Source organism: Ascaphus truei, chromosome 1 (assembly GCF_040206685.1).
Source record: "Ascaphus truei isolate aAscTru1 chromosome 1, aAscTru1.hap1, whole genome shotgun sequence".
Classification (NCBI taxonomy): Eukaryota; Metazoa; Chordata; class Amphibia; order Anura; family Ascaphidae; genus Ascaphus; species Ascaphus truei.
The window spans coordinates 409,114,596-409,137,179 of NC_134483.1; the positions used below are offsets into that span (position 1 = coordinate 409,114,596).

The 22,584-nt window shown below is 40.3% G+C and overlaps 1 protein-coding gene across 7 annotated transcripts in view; it reads right to left on the reverse strand.

The window, feature by feature from the left end:
* The window catches only part of DCLK2 (doublecortin like kinase 2), a 165,717-nt gene that overhangs the window by 141,222 nt on the left and 1,911 nt on the right, over positions 1–22,584 (reverse strand). The window lies entirely within an intron of this gene.

Genomic DNA, 22,584 nt, shown 5'->3' on the forward strand with positions numbered 1-22,584 from the left:
AATAAAAAATAATCAAATTGACTATTTTTGCAGGTTTGCTCCTTTAGTATTTAAAACCAGAGACAGAACATGAAACACAGACAGAGCTCAGTGCACATCCAGTGAAACTTATACACGGTACAGTGCCTAAATATATATGTATAGATATCTATTAAATAAAATGGTCTTTTAGTTTAACATTTTGGCCAAAGTGTTGTAAGCCCCTGAGCCACTACACGGCAGACCACATCTCAAGGGTCCCCAACACTAATATAAATTCTTAATAACCTGTGCATTACCAGGAAGAATGATTTATAATAAATCTGTCAACATTAGTTGCATAGTTCTAAGTCTGATTGAAGCTTTTATTAACCTGTACATTACCAGGAAAAGCACTCTGTATTAGATTTGTCACCATCATACTGCAAGCAAGCAAGTTCCCCTGAGAGTGGGAGATGCTCTGGAGTGAGCTTTTGACCATTTAAATGTGGGAGGGGGTGAGCTTCAACAAGATAGGAAGAGCCACCCTCCAATCAGCTAAGACCAGCTGAACAAAAATTGTAAAACATACAGGACACCTGCAAGCTCATATTGGGGGTTCAATATGAGCTTGCAGGTGTCCTGTATGTTGCTCCTTTAGTAGAAATATACGAGTAACTATAATCGAGTTCAAGTATACAGAAGAAAATGTGCCATCTTTTGATATACAGTACTACAATAGAACTGGACAGGTTCACTTTTGATTGTTGCTTCATACTATGCTGCATTGAAAGGAATCACCTATAGTTGATAAAGCAGAAGTCTCAATTCACTTGCCATTTCTCCCCTATAAGCATTCAAATAAATGCTGCAACCAAGAGACCCAGCACATTAAGCTGCAGCTTTAACCATTTGTCAGAAGGAGGTATTGTATGCTCTCTGCAAAAGGTTAAGCACAAAGATTTTTCAAAGAAACAATTCAATTTATTTATTCAAACCACCTTCTGTACAAACTACAAATTAAATGTGCACAACATCTTAATTAAACCATGCTGTCTCTTAAACAGAGTATTGATCACCCGGGTATGAAGGTGAAGCTGAATGAGCGGCTCAATGAGTAATGACACTGACTGATAACACTGAGTTTGAAGCAGGGCGACCTGGTTCAAATCCTCATGTGAGCTCCTTGTTACCTTGGGCAAGTTACTTTATCTCCCTGTGCCTCAGGCACCACCAACATAGATTGTAACCTCATCTGGGCAGGGACTGTGTCTGTAAAAACCCTATGTACAATGCTTGCTTACGGCTCAGAATGTTGTAGTTGTGATGCGCTTCGTGTTCCATTGGGAGAAAAGCGCTATATGAAATAAAGTAGTTACATGTACTATTAGATTTTAAGTTACAAACAGCAAATTTCATTGAATAAGTTTGTCAACAGGGAATTGACCCGTAGGCGTTAAGATGCGGAGCTTGGGTCGTGCTTTGCTCATCACAATTAACTGTGCAGATGTTATCTCTGATCCCAACCTCAGTTTTATATAAATGATGGAAAGGAGGTATTACAAAGCTCATTTTAAAAACATACTTGGTTCATTTATTTTTTATGTATTAAATTTCTGCTTTGCTAAAAGGCAGCGGTTTCCAAGCATACCAAAACTCCATTATTTTAGAAAAACATTGTACTGCCAAAACAATATTCTTTAAACAGATGTACGCAGCTAGCTGCATGAACGTCAAAACTGAAAGTAATATAAATACTTAGAGGAAATTAAAGTACAGAAGAGAACTTCATCTGTTTCTGAACTTTGTACAGAGGATAAGAAAAAGAATGCAATTACTTATTTTTTTCCAGTTAATGAAACATTAATTTATAGATGTTCTTCAGTCAAATCAAGACTAAATATCCACAAAGTGAAAAATAGTGAACATGAATACTAAAAAACCCACTACTAGTCCGCAGAAATAATCTAGGTACTAAATTGCACATACTGTACGACAAAACCAAGAAGGGTTCTATGCCCCCTTAGGAGTATGGGAGAGCTTCACGGCCAATCAATTCAATGCTAGTTGCGGTCTGATCAGAGGTTAGAGAATCCTGGTACAGTATATGTTCTTCTATGGATAACATTTCAACCTGCTCTTTCAAAGCCTTTCCTTCCTTCTTTTGTTTAATAAGGGAACAGTTCTTTTTTTTTTTTTTTTTTTTTTACAAGGCAATACCTAGTTTATTAAAAATAAATATATTAAGCAATAGTCTCCCAGGCAAAAGCTATGTTAAATAACGTCCTTACAATTTTTTTTTTCCCGATTAAAAATACATTCAAACAGGTTTCAGTCTACATCTGCGTCGCCCCAAAGGCAGACAGCCTTTGGCGCAGCTGAAGGGCAGCCAAAGGGTGTGAGCTGTTTACTGATGTTTGGTGATGTTAAAATTGCTGTATTTCAATCTGAAAGAGCCTGGCCTGGCTTGGCAAGAGCCTGGCCTGGCTTGGCAAGAGCCTGGCCTGGCTTGGCAAGAGCCTGGCCTGGCTTGGCAAGAGCCTGGCCTGGCTTGGCAAGAGCCTGGCCTGGCTTGGCAAGAGCCTGGCCTGGCTTGGCAAGAGCCTGGCCTGGCTTGGCAAGAGCCTGGCCTGGCAAGAGCCTGGCCTGGCTTGGCAAGAGCCTGGCCTGGCTTGGCAAGAGCCTGGCCTGGCTTGGCAAGAGCCTGGCCTGGCTTGGCAAGAGCCTGGCTTGGCAAGAGCCTGGCCTGGAAAGAGCCTGGCCTGGAAAGAGCCTGGCCTGGAAAGAGCCTGGCCTGGCTTGGCAAGAGCCTGGCCTGGCTTGGCAAGAGCCTGGCCTGGCTTGGCAAGAGCCTGGCCTGGCCTGGCAAGAGCCTGGCCTGGCCTGGCAAGAGCCTGGCCTGGCTTGGCAAGAGCCTAGTTTGGCAAGAGCCTGGCTTGGTTGGCAAACGCCAAGATAAAAAACTGGGACCTTTAGCAGCTTTATCTTCTAATACAGGGGTGCTCAACTCCAGTCCTTAAGCCTCCTCGAACAGGTCAGGTTTTCAGGATCTCAGCTTCAGCACAGCTTCTGAAGCAGAGACTGATTGAGCCACATGTGCTAAACCATGGAGATCCTGAAAATCTGACCTGTTGAAGGGGTTTGAGGACTGGAGTTGAGCCTGTACAAGTGTTATCTACCCTTACAGTCAAACTTAAAAAGGGGCAGTGCCACATAGCCAGTACAAGAAAAAGACTAAATAACTTTCAGTAACCGTTAAATTTGAACATGATGCAAAATAAATGTTTAATATCCCTATTTTATTTTCTCGATGTGATGTAGTCAAGCATACAGTAAACCACTTATTTAATTTTTTTATTTGACCAATGACGGCATTATAATTACTATACAAATCAATGGACCAAAAAAAACAAAAATCAACTCAAGTGGAGGGCAGATTAAAAAAAAAAAAAAGTCTCATCACCAAATGACATTTCATAAAGTTGGTAAAAACCATGAAAAACTTTTGTTTACCTTGATAAAGTAAAAAAAATGTACAAAAAAAATAAAACAAAAACTTGAATACTTATACATATCTGATATCTTCTAAAAAAAAAAAAGTGTAAAATCAGCTACAGTTAACATATTAAACATGTCACGGTCTTCAGTACAATTTTGTCCTAGTGGGGACTGCACCTTTAATTAAAGGAAGCAATGATTATACTTTACATGAGTAGCAAGTGACAAACGCCATACTAATTCATTTTGTCATTCACTAAAAATTGTAGCCTAGATCCAAACCGCATACTGTATTTTAATTACCAACAGTGTGTCTTTTCCTGTACATGCAGTGATCAAGCTGTGACCCACAGATCCTATCATAAAACACCAGCAGTTCCCAATCTCTAGGAAAATTTCTGTTTACCACTAAGCGGTTTCTTCCAATGTAGAATCACAAGCGAATGTTGGATTTGATTAGCAGAGATAGATAATTCATAGTCGGAATGTGAATGCAGTCAAACATAACGCAAAAGTAATAGCCATGCAGATATCTGCCAGATGCCTCTGACTCATTCATGTCACAAACAGATTTGTAGAGGTTTTTTATTTTAAATCACATCTAAGATATTGGCACATAAAATAAAAGACTGCACTTTCAAAAGCAGATGAGTACTGAGACATGAGACCAACATAAGCCATTAATAATAATTTCATGTACTGTATCATGATAAGGTGTCCTTTTACATTTTCCCAGCACACATATAACTAGCAGATTATCTCTCAAAATTCATGGATCCTACGGTAGCTATTTTGTGTCCATTCATTGGCAGAGACAGTGCTAAACTTTCACACATTGGTTCATATGGCAGGAGGGGTTGAACTCTTCACACTCTCCCTTAGACTCCTTATCTCATGGCAGGTTAAATATGAGGTTGAACAATATGCACCAAAAAAAAAAAAAGTGGATGAAGACTCGCATCCCCCAGGGGATTAAGCAGGAACTTGCCAGGCATAGAAAAATATAAAGGTAATCTTTAATGAAACATGGTTAAAATACAAAGAGCAAAATGGACAAAAAGAAAGATCATCCCACACCAAGTGGCACTTCCTTAAGGAGTGATCACAAATGGAGATGAGACGCTTAATACACCCTAATCACGGACAAGACATAACAAGATTAAAACATCTGAAATCAAATCAATAAATAAATCAGAGAACAACAAAGTCACAGAAGGTATAAATTAACCATTAAAATACACTCTTGCTGATAGTAAGAATAAAAAAAAAGTTTCCTTTGTTGATTTAAAAATATCGGAGCCTATATCACAGAAAATATATTAAAAATATATATTTTTATTATTAATCATGATCATATTTAATGTGTTGGTTCTGACGCAGTATCATTGCTATATGTGATCTCACAGTCATGGTAAGTGAACTTCAGTTTATAGCGCTATGTTACATAGAGTAAACGTTTCCCAAGTTTGAAATGTAAAAGATAACTATGGATACTGTAACTCAATTAACCACATCAACAGTGGTACATTCCACAAAAAGATTACACATTCATTAACTAGTGTATTGCGAGTAGCCATTCATGTAAAATGGATACAATGTATCTTAACAAAAGTTGTTACCTATAAAAAGTATTCTAAATGTAGCACCCTGCTATAATCTTTCCCCTTGCCCTGCATGTCAGCCCCGGTAAGCAGCAGGCAGTGCCAGGGTTAGAAAGTCCCCAGGCTAGGCAGGTGAGATCACACCCCCAGTTATGTTATATTGTTACAGTTTCAGGCACGTCCTGTCTGGAAGATGCTGGAGTCACATGTAGGATGAGTGACTTTTGCTACAGGCAGATCTGCCCAGTTACTGGGGCAAAGGGGGTTGGCCACTCCCCCGCTATAAATATATGTGACTCCATAATCTTACAGAGAGTTCTTAGTCCTACCCCAAGGGGGAGGGGTGAGTTCAGTCCAGGTTCCAGCTTGACTATCCAGGGGGAGAGGGGCCCCATAGGAGTTCCCTGCATTAGGAAACCACTTCCATATAGAGGGACTCCAGGGAATGCACCCACAGCAGCCTTCAATTACTTCAGGCAGGAAGAAAAGGCAAAGATTTCCTTTCTTGTTACAACAGACAGGGATGAGTTTCCTGAAATGTAGGGTACTTGAATTGAGGACCAAGAGAGGTTACCTTGCGAGGGGGGGTGGTGAATCCAGACCCCAGGTTCAATGAAAGGTGAGAGGTCCCAATTCTACATTGACTGCATGGAACTCCTGTCTGGTGGGGGAATAGGTACTGTTCTAAGGCGGAAGCCATGTTCACTGAACACCTGTCCAGATTCCGGCTAAGATTTGTTCTTTTGCGGAATGCCCTGTATAATGAACCACAATAAAGACCACCAATATTAAAAAGTTCCTGACACCCTATCTATTTTTTTTGCACGTATCCTCTCCACTACTGCCCTGGCCCGGACCCACACAGAGACCCTGAGATCAAAGGTAAAACCACTGAGCTAACACTCTAGTAGAGCAGGTCTAAACCGTGTCTGAAAAGAGCAGATGTTTATGTATGTGTTCACCCTGTGTAGCCAGGTTGATAGGGGTGTTACATAAAATGACAAAATATGAAATTCAAGTTGTTAGCAGGTAAATCCATAAACCTATTTGCACCTCGAGATAGGCTGTGAGATGGTATCACGGTGACGCAGTAACAAAGAGCAGCCTGAACCGGCCAACACCACGTTTTGCAAAGGTCTCTGCTTTCCAAACGACGACGACTCGGGTTCGCCAATGAAGTAAGCTCATTCCTTTCCCATAGATCCCAGGTAGGTATGGAAAATGTACATGGATATATGAACTCTAAAATCTGAAGTCTAAACCGTGGACACCAAGGACCATGTCCGGTCTAAAGCTGTTCCCCGTTATTGATTGTTGCTGAAACGGCTGTTGCTGCTTAATCAATAAATACAATAAATAGGAAGCTGGACTGGACACGGACCCTTAAGAAGGTCCCCAAACATCATCTGGTGTATTCCAACCCCCGGATTGCAGGAGGTATTCAGGTATTCACTTTGGGTGCAGATTTCTGTAGCTTAACTTTGATCACCACATTCCTTCCTGAATAGGGAGACTAACTTCCCTCAGGTCACTTTATATCCTGTGATGTCAATTGTTGGGCTTTATAAAAGTGTCTTAAAAAAGGTATACAATACCTTCTGATTTTACTGATATACTCACTGCTCTGTGGTATATACACATCTGCTCTTATATTAACCTATCTTTTTGTGGTTTGTGTTTTTTGGAAGCTTCAGTGCAGGTTTTTTTTTAGGGCCAATAACACATACTAGTGTACGACCTTGAGCACCACCACGGCTGTTTTTTTCCCCTATAGATCTTTACAAAAAAAACTGCTTTTAGCCACAAATTATTTGTTTGTCCTTACATAGCATATACTTTTACAGTTACCAAGAATAAGAAAGGTCTATAGGCCTACATTGTATTTTATAACTGTAGCAGCAATGCATACTCTTCAATGGAATATCACTTAGCCTGTGATAGTCAGATATACCGGACTGCAGGAGACAAGATATTGGCCCATATTTGGGAAGCAGTACTATGCCAAAAGACAACTTACAGTCTATTCATTTTGAGCCACACATAAGATGTCAGCACCAATGGCTTCTTAGACCACCTCCCTATTTAATTATACTAAATGTTGCAACACACAGTACACCATGTAGCACTGTGAATCAGGACTTTCAACTCATCTATATAAAAACTATAGCTGAAAATTGCCAGTGATCAAAAGGTTCAGTGTTGTGTGAAGTGTGCATATCCATATTATAGTTTTCAGAGTAGTATAATTTATAGTATCATATTTTGGAATGTTTGAAGACATAGATGAATAAAGTAGATTATAAGAGTTACCAGAATGATACAGTGTATTTTTGTGTAGCTAATATTTATTCACCAAGCATGGTCAACATTAGATTTGTTTTCATTCACATGGATTGTCAATTTGTAAGCAGGGTATGTTTTATAAAGTTTCTCTCCAAGGTAAAGGGGAGCACAACAGAGAGGGGGATGAGGGGGAGAAAGAGAGAGGGACACAAAATCACGTAATATGTTAAAAAATGGGGGTTATGGACCAGTGCGATGTATTGCTCTCATTCTCCCACACTTAGAACGGCATATTCCAAACCCAATGTATAGGTCTGGTCAGTGGATATCTCAAGGGAATACAGCGGGCGCAATAATACAGATGGTATATGCTAAATTTAGAACAAATGTATAGATCAGCAGAACATGCCCTAACAAAGTAGACATTCTTTAAAACCAAATCACAAGTGATATATATCAGTAGTGTGAAAAAGAAAGTACACCCTCTTTGAAGTCTATGGTTTTACATATCAGGACATCATAACAATCCCTTAGCAGGTCTAAAAATTAGGTAAATACAACCTCAGATGAACAACAACACTTGACATATTACACTGTGTCATTATTTAACAAAAATAAAGCCAAAATGGAGAAGCCATGTGTGAAAAACTAAGTACACCTTATGATTCAATAGCTCGTAGAACCACCTTTAGCAGCAATAACTTGAAGTAATCGTTTTCTGTGTGACTTTATCAGTCTCTCACATCGTTGTTGAGGAATTTTGGCCCACTCTTCTTTACAACGTTGCTTCAGTTCATTGAGGTTTGTAGGCATTTGTTTATGCACAGCTCTCTTAAGGTCCTCCCACAGCATTTCAATCGGGTTGAGGTCTGGACTTTGACTGGGCCATTGCAACATCTTGATTCTTTTCTTTTTCAGCCATTCTGTTTTAGATTTGCTGGTGTGCTTGGGATCATTGTCCTGTTGCATGACCCAATTTCGGCCAAGCTTTAGCTGTCGGACAGATGGTCTCACATTTGACTCTAGAATACTTTGGTATACAGAGGAGTTCATGGTCGACTCAATAACTGCAGGGTTCCCATGTCCTGTGGCTGCAAAACAAGCTCAAATCATCACCCCTCCACCATCGTGCTTGGCAGTTGGTATGAGGTGTTTGTGCGAATACGCTGTGTTTGGTTTTCGCCAAACGTGGCGCTGTGCATTATGGCCAAACATCTCCACTTTGGACTCGTCTGTCCAAAGGACATTGTTCCAGAAGTCTTGTGGTTTGTTCAGATGTGTCAGGAATCGGCGTTCTCCACGCTCCCCACACAAAGCAACCCCTTCCCGCAGGGAGTCCCTGGACACACAAAACAAACCTGCCTTACCGGCATCCACGGCTCCTCGCCCCTGCCGCCGTCGCGGGATCACTCCCCTCAGTGATTCCTCTGCTCAGCGCCGGGCGCGCCCACGCCCTCCTGCGCGCACACCTGCACGCACACCTGCACCATCCACTGGCTCGGTTCACGCCCGTACACGAGTTACGGAGCAAGCTCAGTCTGCACACTCTTCTTCCCGTCCCCCGGACCTCAGGCTCCGCCCCCGCACACTGCACGGGCATACTCAGGTTACCAACAAGACTCACCTGGCCTGTTATGCCTGCACCAATCTGCAGTGTCTCCCTGTAGCTCTTCCTGTCCCGCCTCCGTTCCTAATTGGACCTTCCTGCTTTATCTAGCTCCTCTCTGCTCTCAGTCTTTGCTCGACATAGTCTCTGTATGGAAGTACTTCTGGATTCTCTCAGTGTTTTCACAGGTTTTGACGCGGCTTGTACGACTACCCCCTCTGGCTCTCGATCTCGGCACTCCTTGGACAACGCTCACTCTGGTAACCCCTTGAACACGGCTTGGACAACGACCTATCTCCACTCTCTGACTTCGGCGAGGCATCCTTCACTCTATCTCTACAACCGGTACCGGCAAGTATTGTCTACCTTACTACACCTGGCCTGGCAACGCTTCATACCACACTCCGGACACACTCCCTTTGCTGCGGGTGCGTGTATTACCACTTCCCCCTTCAGCTCAGGGGACGGGTCTGGTCTGCGAGCAGCACCGGCGTAACAAGATGCTGCCATGTTATTTTTAGAGAGAAGAGGCTTTCTCCAGGCAACCCTTCCAAACAAACCATACTTGTTCAGTCTTTTTCTAATTGTACTGTCATGAACTTTAACATTTAACATGCTAACTGAGGCCTGTAGAGCCTGAGATGTAACTCTTGGGTTTTTTCCAATTTCTCTGAGCATTGCATGGTCTGACCTTGGGGGAATTTGCTGGGACATCCACTCCTGGGAAGATTGGCAACTGTCTTGAATGTTTTCCACTTTTGAATAATCTTTCTCACTGTAGAATGATGGACTTTAAAGTGTTTGGAAACGGCCTTATAACCCTTCCCAGATTAATGGGCAGCAACAATTGCTTCTCTAAGATCATTGCTGATGTCTTTCCTCCTTGGCATTGTGTTAACACACCTGAATGCTCCAGACCAGCAAACTGCTAACACTTTGGCTTTTATAGAGGTGGTCACACTTGCTGATGATCAATTAATCAAGGGCATTTGATTAGCAGCACCTGTCTGCCATTTAGCATCTTAATTCCTATGGAAGCAGTAAGGGTGTACTTCGTTTTTCACACATAGCTTCTCCATTTTGGCTTTATTTTTGTTAAATAAATCTGAGGTTGTATTTACCTAATTTTAAGACCTACTAAGGAACAGATGATTCTTATGTCCTGATATGTAAAACCATAGAATTCAAACAGGGTGTACTTTCTTTTTCACTTTATTTGGACTAACAATTTATGTCATAGGACAAGCTTTCGAGAGTTCTCTCTTCCTCAGGTCGGCAATACTGATTTGCAAAGGAATCTATGGCTAAAACAGTGTAAGGGAGAGCAAAAAAAAACAACACAACAGGGATGTACTGGAGATAAGGTGGGGTGAAAAAGTGTTTGAAGCCATGTGAGGGCGACAAGAAACAGCATGGGGGTGGGGAAAGAAGGTGCGGATAAGAAGAGAGACAGGCAGGAAAATTACAAACTATACTGATAGTGTGAGAGAAACCCCATATCCGCAATCAGTCCTTTTGCTGTTGTGTCAAAGAGTCTGATCATTCTGAGTTCAAATGTTTTCCGTTCTTGGGTGCATTTTTAAACATTCCATTGAGGATTTTGATTTTTAAATCATTTATGGAATGACCTGGTTGTGAGAAATGATGCCCCACAGGTGAGCAGTATCTCCCTTCTTGTGGTGTTGTATAGAGTGTCTATGCATATTTATTCTGCCTTGAAGTTTTTGGCTGGTTTCCCCAATGTAGCATCCTTGGTCACCTTTGTTGCATTGAATCATATTCACTACATTCCTGGATGTTCAGCAGTATGATCCTTTAACATTGAATGGTCCATGGTTTTGACTGACGGTGGGATCTTGACATATATATTTGCAGAGTTTGCAATGTGTGACGTTTGCCGGTTTTGTACTGCTGACTTCATGTTATCACAGAATGCAGACTGACGTGTCGATTGTAACATCACGTGAGATGATGAGATGCTAAAAGCGGTGGTGAGAATGCAGCCTGTTCACAGTATATAAAATCAGTGCTGACTTGGGTGTGAAATGTATGTCAATTAGTATGCTAATGTGACCTTAATTATGCTCTTGATTGTAAAAAAATAAACTGTTCAATATGCGGTCTATGGTATTGAATGGATAAATAACCATGTTTAAATACACACACACCCACACACTGTATACAACAATAGTTAAAAATAAAAATCAAACAGAAATAAAGTCCAATTAGTCAATTAAGAAAAATAGAACCAACTTGTAAAGAATTAGATCCAATGGAGATGTAGCAGCTTCAGGTGGAACCAAAAAGTTCCATACAATTTTAGATAACAGAAAAGGAAAAAAGAAGTGCATGCTCTTTTGCACAGTCATTTTAATTATTAATAAAAAAAGTAATTAGAAGAATCAATATTAAAAACACTGAACAAAATATAATTGGTTCTGAAAATTCTACATTTACATTACCACTCTGAGTCCTGTATATGGGATCCAGCTGTAAGGCAAGGGTCTTTTTTTGCGGTCACCAAAATAAAACCAGTAGCTCTCCTGAATTAATTTTGGAACATTGTAGACATATACCAAGATGTGAAAAGCAAACACTGCAAGTGCAGTTGTGAACATCCATGGAGTCGGCACAGATGAAGGGAGATATCACAAATTAGAGGTTTGGCTGTGATTTATGGAATCCCGTATTAAACGGATCACTGAAGTTGTTCATGGTTCGGAGGCTCCATGTAAAAAGGCACACATTGTTTGGAGTTGGAAGAGCGAGGCAGTATAACTTTGGTGATCTATTTAATAAAGCATAGCCACACCACAGATTGGTGATATCCTCTTTCATCTGTGACTTCTCCACGGAAGGTCACACCTGCACTTGTAGAGTTTGCTTTTGTCACATCTTGGTCTAGGACTACAGCGTTCCAAAATGTATTCAGGCTCAATTCTCACCACAAGAGTAGCCAAAAGATCAAGCACTACTTCCCAAACAAGTGAAAATATAAGTGCAATATAGCGCTCGTGTAAACAAAAAGAGATCAAATTAATACATGTGACAATAGAAAAACCTGTGATACAAAGTCCAAAAGATAGTCCTGGAGCTGCCCAAAAGGTTGTTCTGGTCTCTCCCAACCAGATGTAGATATATGGATGGAAAAAACCTCCTGTGGCGCTGAGGCAAGGATAAGGATATGGTGGTGGATAAAGTTCTTCTCTTAGGCAATTACCTCAAGAAAGGAAGACAAGACATGCAAAAAACACTGCAATAGTGCATTACCCAGGGACAAAATGGATCAAACAGAGCAATTTAATATAAAACAACAAAACATAATAAAAGAACATACATAATTCAATATAAAACTTTCATGTGCTGCTGCACTTGGAAGATAGAACTTGCTCCGCCTTGATAAAAATTGAAATCCTACTCACTGAAGGTGACTAGGACATGCACATTAGTTTTAATGTCTTTTCGCCAGGTATACCGCTCGCCGTGAGGTTGAATAAGCCAGTCTCTAGGGGAGAATCGCCTTCTATACTCGGAGTCTGCTGCTGCCAGAGTCTGGTCGATCGGCTCCTCTGCTGACGTCACCTCCTGTATCTCACTGCTACGGTGTCCCTGCGATGCAAGGAGGTGACATCAGCAGAGGAGCCGATCGACCAGACTCTGGCAGCAGCAGACTCCGAGTATAGAAGGCAATTCTCCCCTAGAGACTGGCTTATTCCACCTCACGGCGAGCGGTATACCTGGTGAAAAAGACATTAAAACTAATGTGCATGCCCTAGTCACCTTCGGTGAGTAGGATTTCAATTTTTATCAAGGCGGAGCAAGTTCTATCTTCCAAGTGCAGCAGCACATGAAAGTTTTATATTGAATTATGTATGTTCTTTTATTATGTTTTGTTTAATTGTTTTATATTAAATTGCTCTGTTTAATCCATTTTGTCCCTGGGTAATGCACTATGGCAGTGTTTTTTGCATGTCTTGTCTTCCTTTCTTGAGGTAATTGCCTAAGAGAAGAACTTTATCCACCACCATATCCTTATCCTTGCCTCAGCGCCACAGGAGGTTTTTTCCATCCATATAACTACTTCCCAAACAGGTGAACAAATTCTAAAAAAAAAAAAAAAAAAAAAAAAAAGCAAAAGGAGAGCGTTCCCATGTAGAAAAAATAAACGAATTTATTGTCAACATGGATCCAAACAGCATCCATTCTCACCACATCCGTAGTATCTCAGCGTCCCACGTGATGTTATAGTCGACACTTTCTATGTTCTCACAGAATGCAGGTCAGCCGCAGCTCATCTTCCCCACAGTTCCCAGATGCTATGCGTTTCACTTACATTAGCTTCCTCAGGAATCAGTCTTGGGAGATCCCGCTTTATATATATCACTTGTGATTTGGTTTTAAAGAATGCCTACTTTGTAAGTGCATATTCTGCTGATGTTCTATACATTTGGTATACATTTTGCATATACCATCTGCACTATTCCCTTGAGATCTATCCACTGAGCAGACCTATACATTGGAATTGCCACAGTTTAGAATATGCTGTTCTAAATTTGGGAGAATGTGAGCAATACATTGCGTTGGCCAATATACTCCCACCAGAATTTGAACATATTATACGATTGTGTCACGCTTTTCCACTTTTTTTTGGGAGATCCTAATGTACTCCTATATATCTTGGAGAGAAGCACTGCGATTTGGAGGAGCTTTGGAAACAGTTTATTTTAGGGTTTGAGCAGCAGTGTTGTGCACTATTTTTATTTTGCACCTTTGTACTTTAATATACACTGTATGATATATGTCAAGCACAGCATGCAGTAATTTAGGCACTGTAATTTGACAGTTGGTCATATTGTTTTTGAACATTATATATTCTATTCGCATAGAATTTAAAAAAAAAAAACACTAATTATCACTAATTTCTAGGAGAAATGGTTGAAACACAAATTTACCCCAGTTTAATAAAGGCCTGTATAGCCAGAAAGTGTTTTTGTTTGCATTATGTAAAAATATGCAAAGTATGGCATTTAAAAATGCATCACTTCTTGCAAAAAGTTGTCAAATTAGTACAATTGCTGGTGGTTTAATGTAGAATGTTTTCCATATTCCACATAAAGTAGACATACTGATTTACAATCCACAATAATGGACTCTCCATCTCTATACACACACACACAAACACACACCAGAAGAAATAGGCAGGTATTTATTTTGCAAAGGTTTCCTTCCTTTCCAAATATTCCAGTTCTTGCCCTTTGTTAAGAGGCCTGGGCTCATTATAATGGAACAACTCTGCAGTTTGTGTGTGTCCCAGATTGTTTCCCAAACGTTATTGTACTACAGTTAGAAATTAGATCAACTACTATACAGAACAACCCCTCCCCCCCCCCCCCCCCAAAAAAAAAAATCCACACGTTTACAAACCAAAATCAAATGCCACTTAACATTTCACTTCTTGGAAAATGATTACAATCCCAATAAAACATTTTGAAATCAATTAAGTTTTGTAAAGCAAACTTATTTCTTTCTCCTAATTAGCAAGACAGAAACGTGGGTATCGAATATGACGTTAAAAACAAACAAAAAAAAAAAACACACCCAATGCAGGAAGATTTGCAAAACGCACGCACGAGTTACTGCAATCCAAACGTCAGCCACAATACTTTCTCCTCTATACCAGCAACACCTCACCCACTGAAAACCTAAAAATATATACTCCTGTTAGTTCAGTCAGCCAAGAAAAAAAAAAAAAAACAGGAGAAACAAGGGAGTCTTTTTACGCTAGTGGATACATCATGAACATTTCAAAATCCAAAGACAATATCACACGTTATTTTTTTTTTAAATGGTAATGACATATTGTGGTAATCAGCAATCAAAGAAACCAGTGGCATCAAGCTGTGCAATTTGAGTTAATGTTTGAAACAAATTATTTAAGCTCCCCTGTTCTCTTACTCCATTTACATCTCAAATGTTCTTCAACCTGACATTTCACAGAAGACAAGGCATCCATGGACTGCAAAGTCTATTTAAACTTTAATGGGATATTACCTCATTAAGAGTGTGCCTTTTTACAAACCATTTGCTTTGTAAAAAAAAAAAAAAGGGGATTTTTTTCCAGAAAAGCAACACTGAAATGTACATCTTATTTTCAACCATATCAACATATTTGTTCTCTAGAAGTTTTTTTATTGGCATTTACAATTTCTAGTAATATACAATTATACTGGAAATAAATGTAAGCTCACACTTTTCCATGGATTCAGAGCATTATAGAAAGTATTAAACAAATTCTAAATTAAACACTTATAAAAATAAATCAGGTGGAGTGTGAATGTTGCTTCCAAGCAGATGGTACAACAGCTGTTCAAAATGACTATCTTCAAGACCTTTTTTTCCTTTGAGGATGCAAATCCAGCTTTCACATTTGAGCCAGTAAATGTGGTTAGATATAGTTTCCAACAAGGGGATAGAAAATTGAAAATAAGCAAACAAGTAGAAACACCAATCCGTCTTGTAAAAAAAAGTGGGCGTGTGTGCCGAGCACGCGCATCGTAAGTGAAACTTCGTGTTGTCACTGAAATTGTAGTCTTTCATTCAATCAAAATCCAAGTAATTTCAGTGACAAACAAAACAGTCGTGCTCTGCACACACCCAGTTTTTTATTTTTTTTAAAATATCTTTCAAGCTCAAGTGCTGGGAGAATAAAGGGAGAGTACTTCAAAAAAACAATGTGTCTTATTTTTGTTTTGTTTTTGGAGGACAGTGAATGTAGTGCTTCTTCTTAGGTTTGAATGAGATGTATATTTTTTGTCTAATTTAGTAGCATTATTTTCTTATTTATTTCATTGGTTAGACATTGTAATTGTTTCTGTTTAATATATAAATGGAGATTCAGTATCCATTCATATCTATTTTACGGTGCTGGCTACTTCTGTGCATGCACAGGCGGTGCTGGGCGCTTCTGTGCATGCACGAATGGCTGTGATATTAGCCAGCGGGGGCGTGCGTGCTCGTGCCTTGCGTCACTTCCGTTACACATTTTCGTCTCCATGAAGGAGGTTTTTTTTCTCATCATAATTTACTAGGTGCCAGTTTCACTTCAAAAATATTTTAGATGCATCAAGGCACAAAATGAATAAACAGAGCAGATGGATATGGCAGAGAGAGACAGGTTTGTGCTACTGCTCTTGAAGCAGAAGTCGCACGGATGAGAATTTTTACTAAACACGTCCCAGCTAAATAACCTCAGAAATAAAAAATGGCTATTCTAGAGAATGTAAGGCTGGGTCCATGGTGCCCACGCGTGGCATCATGTTGCCGGTAGGTATACCCAGCCTGTAGGATTACGCAACGGAGGGCGTTCCCATGATGTCACGTGAGTGGTTTGCCCTCATTAGCTGAACCGCGTACATGACCTGGCCATCGCGTAGAAAAATCAAATTTATTTGATTCGTTGCGCCCCGTCGTGGACGTGCAGTCTATGGCCGCGCTCATTGCGTTATGGCATTTTGATTAGGCCGCGCGCGCGGTCTCAATTAATATGGACGTGGTCCAAGGATACCTCAAATATTTCACTTTCGACTTAGTTTGGACCGTTCCATATGAAGTTTTCAGTACTATACAGTAAACAGTTTGAATTACACTTGAGAATACGTAGCCTGTATGGAAGTGCCACACTGAAGTTGAACACGCTGTATGCATTCCAATGTTACACTTTATTGGTGAAGCTTACTGTGAAAGACACGTGGAGCAGAGGGTTTGAAAGGGACAGGAATACAGTGCTTAGCACTAGTATACTTACAATGAAACATGTTACTTTTCAGAACTAAATGACACAGTTATTGGTATTCTGAGCTTCTGCCAGTTGCTATAATTAAAGTTGAAATCATTTTCAAATCGGTTTTCTTTCTGAGTTAGACCTATTCATCCAATTGTCTTCAGTCAAAGTGGTTTCCAACCTTTTTTTTGGTTAGGGAACCCTAAGGCTGCGTCCAGGGATGCAGCAGCCTTACGGAGGCGCGCAGAGGCCTGGCCTTGATTAGCTTGCGGAAGCGTAGGTGAGCCCCTACTAAAGCCGCTCTCATTGCGGCTGCAGGGGCTCACTGGTAAGCACCAGCGCGCCTCAGCACGAGTCAGCGCCGACCATGCCAGAGGCCTAAGTGAAATTTTGAGGAACCTCAAACCATCTCTAATAGCAACTCTGTGATCAGATGCATTATACATTTTTCGGTATTTGATACAATTTTCAAATGACCAGAAAATTGCAGCGAACCCTGGTTGAAAAACACTGGTCTAGAAACGCTAAACTCTGTTAGGGCTGTTCTATACTGCGCGCATGCGGCAGTTTTAGTTGGCTGAGGTTAGTCAGCCTTTCTATAATGGTGCAGCACGGCAGTGTGCATGGAACCGGCCGACAGAGGAGAGGATGAAGAAAACAAAGAATTTGCGCCGCTACCGCCGCTGTAATGTATGTATATGCGTGTGTACCCCACATTATTAAGGTTAGGGTGGGTAAAAAAAAAGTGACAAAAACCCTCCACAGTAAAGCATATAGCAAATGGAAATATTACTGTATGCTCATTTGCATGACAGTGAAGGTTAATCTTGTTATCTAATAGCGCTCAAATCTAATTAATCACAAGTGCAGAAAAATTCATACATATGAGGGTACAGTGATAAGCAGTGTTCGACAAACCTATACATTTGCACGCCCCGGGTGAGTGGATTTAACATCGTCGCAAGCTCCTATTGGCCCAAGCAGCACACGTGTGGTACTAGCTGGCGAGTAGATTTTTTTGTTCGGCGAGTAGATTTTTTGGTGATTTGTCGACCACTGGTGATAAGTATATGTACCCAAATGAATCGTGCTTTAATAAGTGCCTATTTTAAATCAACTCAAATAGTGATTATGTGCATATAATAAAATACAGACTTCATCCGATGCAGCTCAACCTTTGATGTAGATTGCTTTCTCAATCTCAGATTTCTTAGATGTCCAGAGGGGTCAGGGAGCGCAAAGTCATGAAAAATAAAAGAAAATAGCACAAATGGTGCAATATGTCTTGAGTCTTTGTTTTGAATTGAATATTCAATATCCCAATGAAATGTATACTCACAGATTACTCTGTTACGGTGTATGTAAAGGTTTCTTTATACTCCAATCTCTATGGGTCTTTTTCATGTGGGGAATCGCTTATGGTAAATGTCCTCACCGCATGTACAAGGTAGAAAAAGAAGGAACAAACATAGTGCAAGATTGCCAGACACTTTATATCTGCAAAAAAAGTTAAAATCACACTCACATGGTTTCAGATATATATGTGCAGATCGATCAAAATTGATCAAACAATAGCCTCAGAGGTTTCGGAGTGGTCTCTCTGCTCAAGATACACTGTGACGTCCACATCTTACTGCTTCCGCACATCTAGGTTCGATCCCCGGATGTAGACCCTGGAGACTGCTCGAGATGAACAGATGCTGCTGTATGGAGCTTCTCTCTCTGTCAATTTTGATCGATTTACGCATATATATCTGAAACCATGAGTGTGTGATTTTAACTTTTTCTGCAGATATAAAAAGTGTCTGGCAATCTTGCACTACGTTTGTTCCTTCTTTTTCTACCTTGTACATGCGGTGAGGACATTTACCATAAGCGATTGCCCACATGAAAAAGACCCATAGAGATTGGAGTATAAAGAAACCTTTGCATACACCGTAACAGAGTAATCTGTGAGTATACATTTCATTGGGATATTGAATATTCAATACAAAACAAAGACTCAAGACATATTGCACCATTTGTTCTATGTTCTTTTATTTTTCATGACTTCGCGCTCCCTGACCCCTATGCTCATTTGCATGTCTTAGACAGGCCTGCAACCCTGCCTTTCACCATTATCACCCAGCACTTCCCCTGCAGCAAGGGATTCTGGGAAATGACATGCAAATGAGCACACAGTGCCACCTTTTGTCTCAAGCTCACATCACATGAACAAATGGCTTAAGGGTTGTTCATGTAATATGAACTTGAGACAAAAAGGTGGCACTGTGTGCTCATTTGCATGTCATTTCCCAGAATCCCTTGCTGCAGTGGAAGTGTTGTGTGCTGGGTGATAATGGTGAAAGGCGGGGTTGCAAACATGTCTAAGACATGCAAATGAGCATACAGTAATATTTACATTTGTTATGTGTATGCATGTGTATGTATGTATGTACTGTGTGTGTTTGTGTATGTACAATGTTAATAAACAATTTATTAAAGTATTTATTTCAAAACTTATTTAAACACACACATACATACATACATACATACATGCGCACAGCATACACACAAAAAGCGTGCGGCACGTGCATGCGCGTTCGCACAGGCACGCATGCACGGCCGCACACATTATAAAATGGCCCTTAGGCTATTTAACGTTAAGTTAATAGTAATACCCATCCACTGAAGGGGATATCCTAACATTAACCCAGGGTAACTCCTTTAAATAACGTATTGTTAAATTTTTCTGGCCGATTGTGCTAATGCTACGCAATGTTAGGGGGGAGGGTGGTGGGGTGTCCCATTTGCATATTTTGTAAAGGGCGTTCAGGTTAAAGTAATGAATTAACATAAGGTTATTAAAGAGCGAGAGCAAGGCTATTTTACAAGAGTAACAAGTGACTTATATACCTCTTCAAAGACACCTTTATTATACAATACGTGGAGAGGTACCTGTGCAACACCTGAGATACCTGGAATATAGGGTAATTTGGATATGCAAAGTACATTCAAATTGCTTAAATAACAATATTTCAAATGTATCTTCAGTGTATTCTCTCTCACATATTAAATATGTTGTTCAGCTTTGTTACATGAACAGGGCAAATAAGAAAAAACAACTAAAGCATCCATGACCAAACAAGTCCTAGAGATGTGTAAATAGTTGCATGACTTTGGGAAGTAGAATAAAAACAAACAAAATTGATATTTTCTGCAACACCCGCAATGACAAGTCAATCCCACGTACAACTTTAAAAATGGCACCCAAATATAGCTCAATACAAAGCAATTTCAAGTCAGATATAATAATATTCCCCTGTTGGTCAATACCATAGGTCAGGGGTGTGCAAACAGGGGGGGGGGGGGGGGAGAGGAGAAAGGCGCTTACAGAGGCCCTGCGCTCTTCCCCAAAGCATTTAAATTAAATGCCAGGGGACCGCACAAGGCTTCTAACTTCACTTACCTTGACTCAGATGGCTTTGGGCGATGCAGCGCCATGGCAAAGCAGTGTCAAACGATGCTGCGGGGTCAAGTGATGTGATGCCACATGACCCCGCCACTTCATATGACTCTTGACACATGGTAAGTGGGGGTGCGAGCAGTCAGAGAGAGCAGGCAGGGGGGATGGGGGGCGCTCGCAGGGTAAATAAAGTTTGCACACCCCTGCCCTACGCCTTAAACAGCATGGATAAAAATGTTGTGGGAAGACATCCACTCTTCTTGAGTAGGGACTCATTTTGCATTTTTATTTTAACTCAGGTGCTGCAAGTTTCCTAGAGAGAAAGGGGCAATGTTAACAAGTGGGATAATGAAGCATTGAAAGGCTGAACTTGGTGTGCCCATTATGTTGTGTGTATAAAGTCAAGTCTCCTTTTCGTACGGTATATATAAAAATTGGGGGACACTTGTTTGTTTGCTATACATTTAGACACCTCTTAAGATATCGTAACCAAATGTTGCATGTCGGGCATGGTTTTGTCTATGTTTGGATACAATTCACACATTAAATCACATATGACATGATCCCATCACACAACCCTCAAGCTGCCACCTAATCTTGGTCACTCTGAAAATCCAATTTGCAGCATTAGCAAAAATACATGAGCAGCCAATGTTCTTCAGCGTGCGAGATCATGCTTTGTCCCACAAACACACATTAGAGGCTCTTGATCAAGCACTTCAGGACTTCAGAAGCAATGAAACTTATGGGTGGAGTTGTTTTAGCAGGGGATTCCGCATTAAGAAACTAGACAATTTAAATATCCATTTATAAATCATAGTATATTTTAGTTTCATAGAATTCTGCGCAATGCCGTGTATGTTCAGCTAGTATTGTATGTATGGATGTATATCTTTATTTATATAGCGCCATTAATGTACATAGCTACATAGCGCTTCACAGCAGTAATACATGTGACAATCATAAATAACAAATAATACAAATAACACATACTGGGAAGAAGTGCTTCAGGCATAAATGTAACATTTAGGAAAAGGAGTCCCTGCAATGAAGAGCTCACAAACTAAATTGGCAAGTAGGAACAACATACAGAGACAGTAGAAAGGTGTTCTGGCAAGTGTGTCTGCATGGGGCCAAGGTCGATGTATGAAGTGTAAAGTATCAGCCACCGGAGCTACTCATATGCTTCAATAAGGAGGTGAGTTTTAAGGTGAGTCTTAAAGGTGGATAGAGTGGGTGCTAGTCGGGAATTGAGGGGAAGGGCATTCCAGAGGTGTGGGGTAGTTAGTGAGAAAGGTTTAAGGCGGGAGAGGGCTTTAGACACAAGGGTAGAGAGTCGGGATGGTGTATAGCGAGAAATTAGGGCTGAGATGTAAGGAGGGGAAGAAGAGTGTAAAGCTTTAATACTTTAATAATTATATCATTATAATTGTGTAGATGCTGACAAAAAGTTAAGTTCGTTTATCAATGGTTGTTTGGGAAATGCAAAAAAAGTGTGGGCACTACACATTTATGGAGTTTGATACAAAGCACAGATGGGCAAAACTGCAGCTCTGTCAATTCACCTTATTACAAAAATCAATTTTAGTCCTACCTATTAACTTTGGCATCAGGTGTTTTATTCCTAGTCAATTCTGTCTTTATTTAAAAATGATCTTGGCCACTATGTGCATATAGATCATCAGTACATCCAAAATCTAACTGTAAGGCTATATACTCTTTTACATTTTTTGCTATAGATCAGCCAGAAACAAGACCTTAACTGTAGATGGAACAAGACCAAGTACTGAAGGGATATTCCAGTGTCACGAGCATCGAAACTAAGGTTTTTGGGCCACCATCGAATACATAACTCCACAAAAAGTATGAAGAATACCATTTTGTAACCTCAGGAGTACCCTTTAACACTGAAGGAAAAAGATAGCAAACAAGTTTTTTTTTCTATGTATATTGTTTATTTAGATTGTGAACTTTTAGGAGCAGGTAATCCCTTCACATATCACTTTTATTTACATTTGTTCTTTTATAAACACATACTGTAGCCCATATTTTCCAAGCGATCACCTGCCATGACACCTTCTTGCTCTGGAAGATGCCTTGTGTCCGGAGAACACTGCTTGGTAAATATCGCTCTATATTTCCTAGATCACCTAATAGTATTAGGAAGCGGGACAAGATTATAACAATTGATTTTCTAGTGGGGGAAGAACATGTGATAATGCAGCAATAACCATCATTTATTGTCCCTGGGTGAAGGGGAAGGTTACTCCTGGGTAGTGCTGATGTCAGAATGAATTATGGCAATATCAGTACTGCCTGAAAATAATTGGATGGGGTAGATTAAGGAAGCAAAGGAAGAAGGGAAATCATGGGAAGTGTCTAGGTAGCAACTATAGAGAAACAAAAAAGTAGG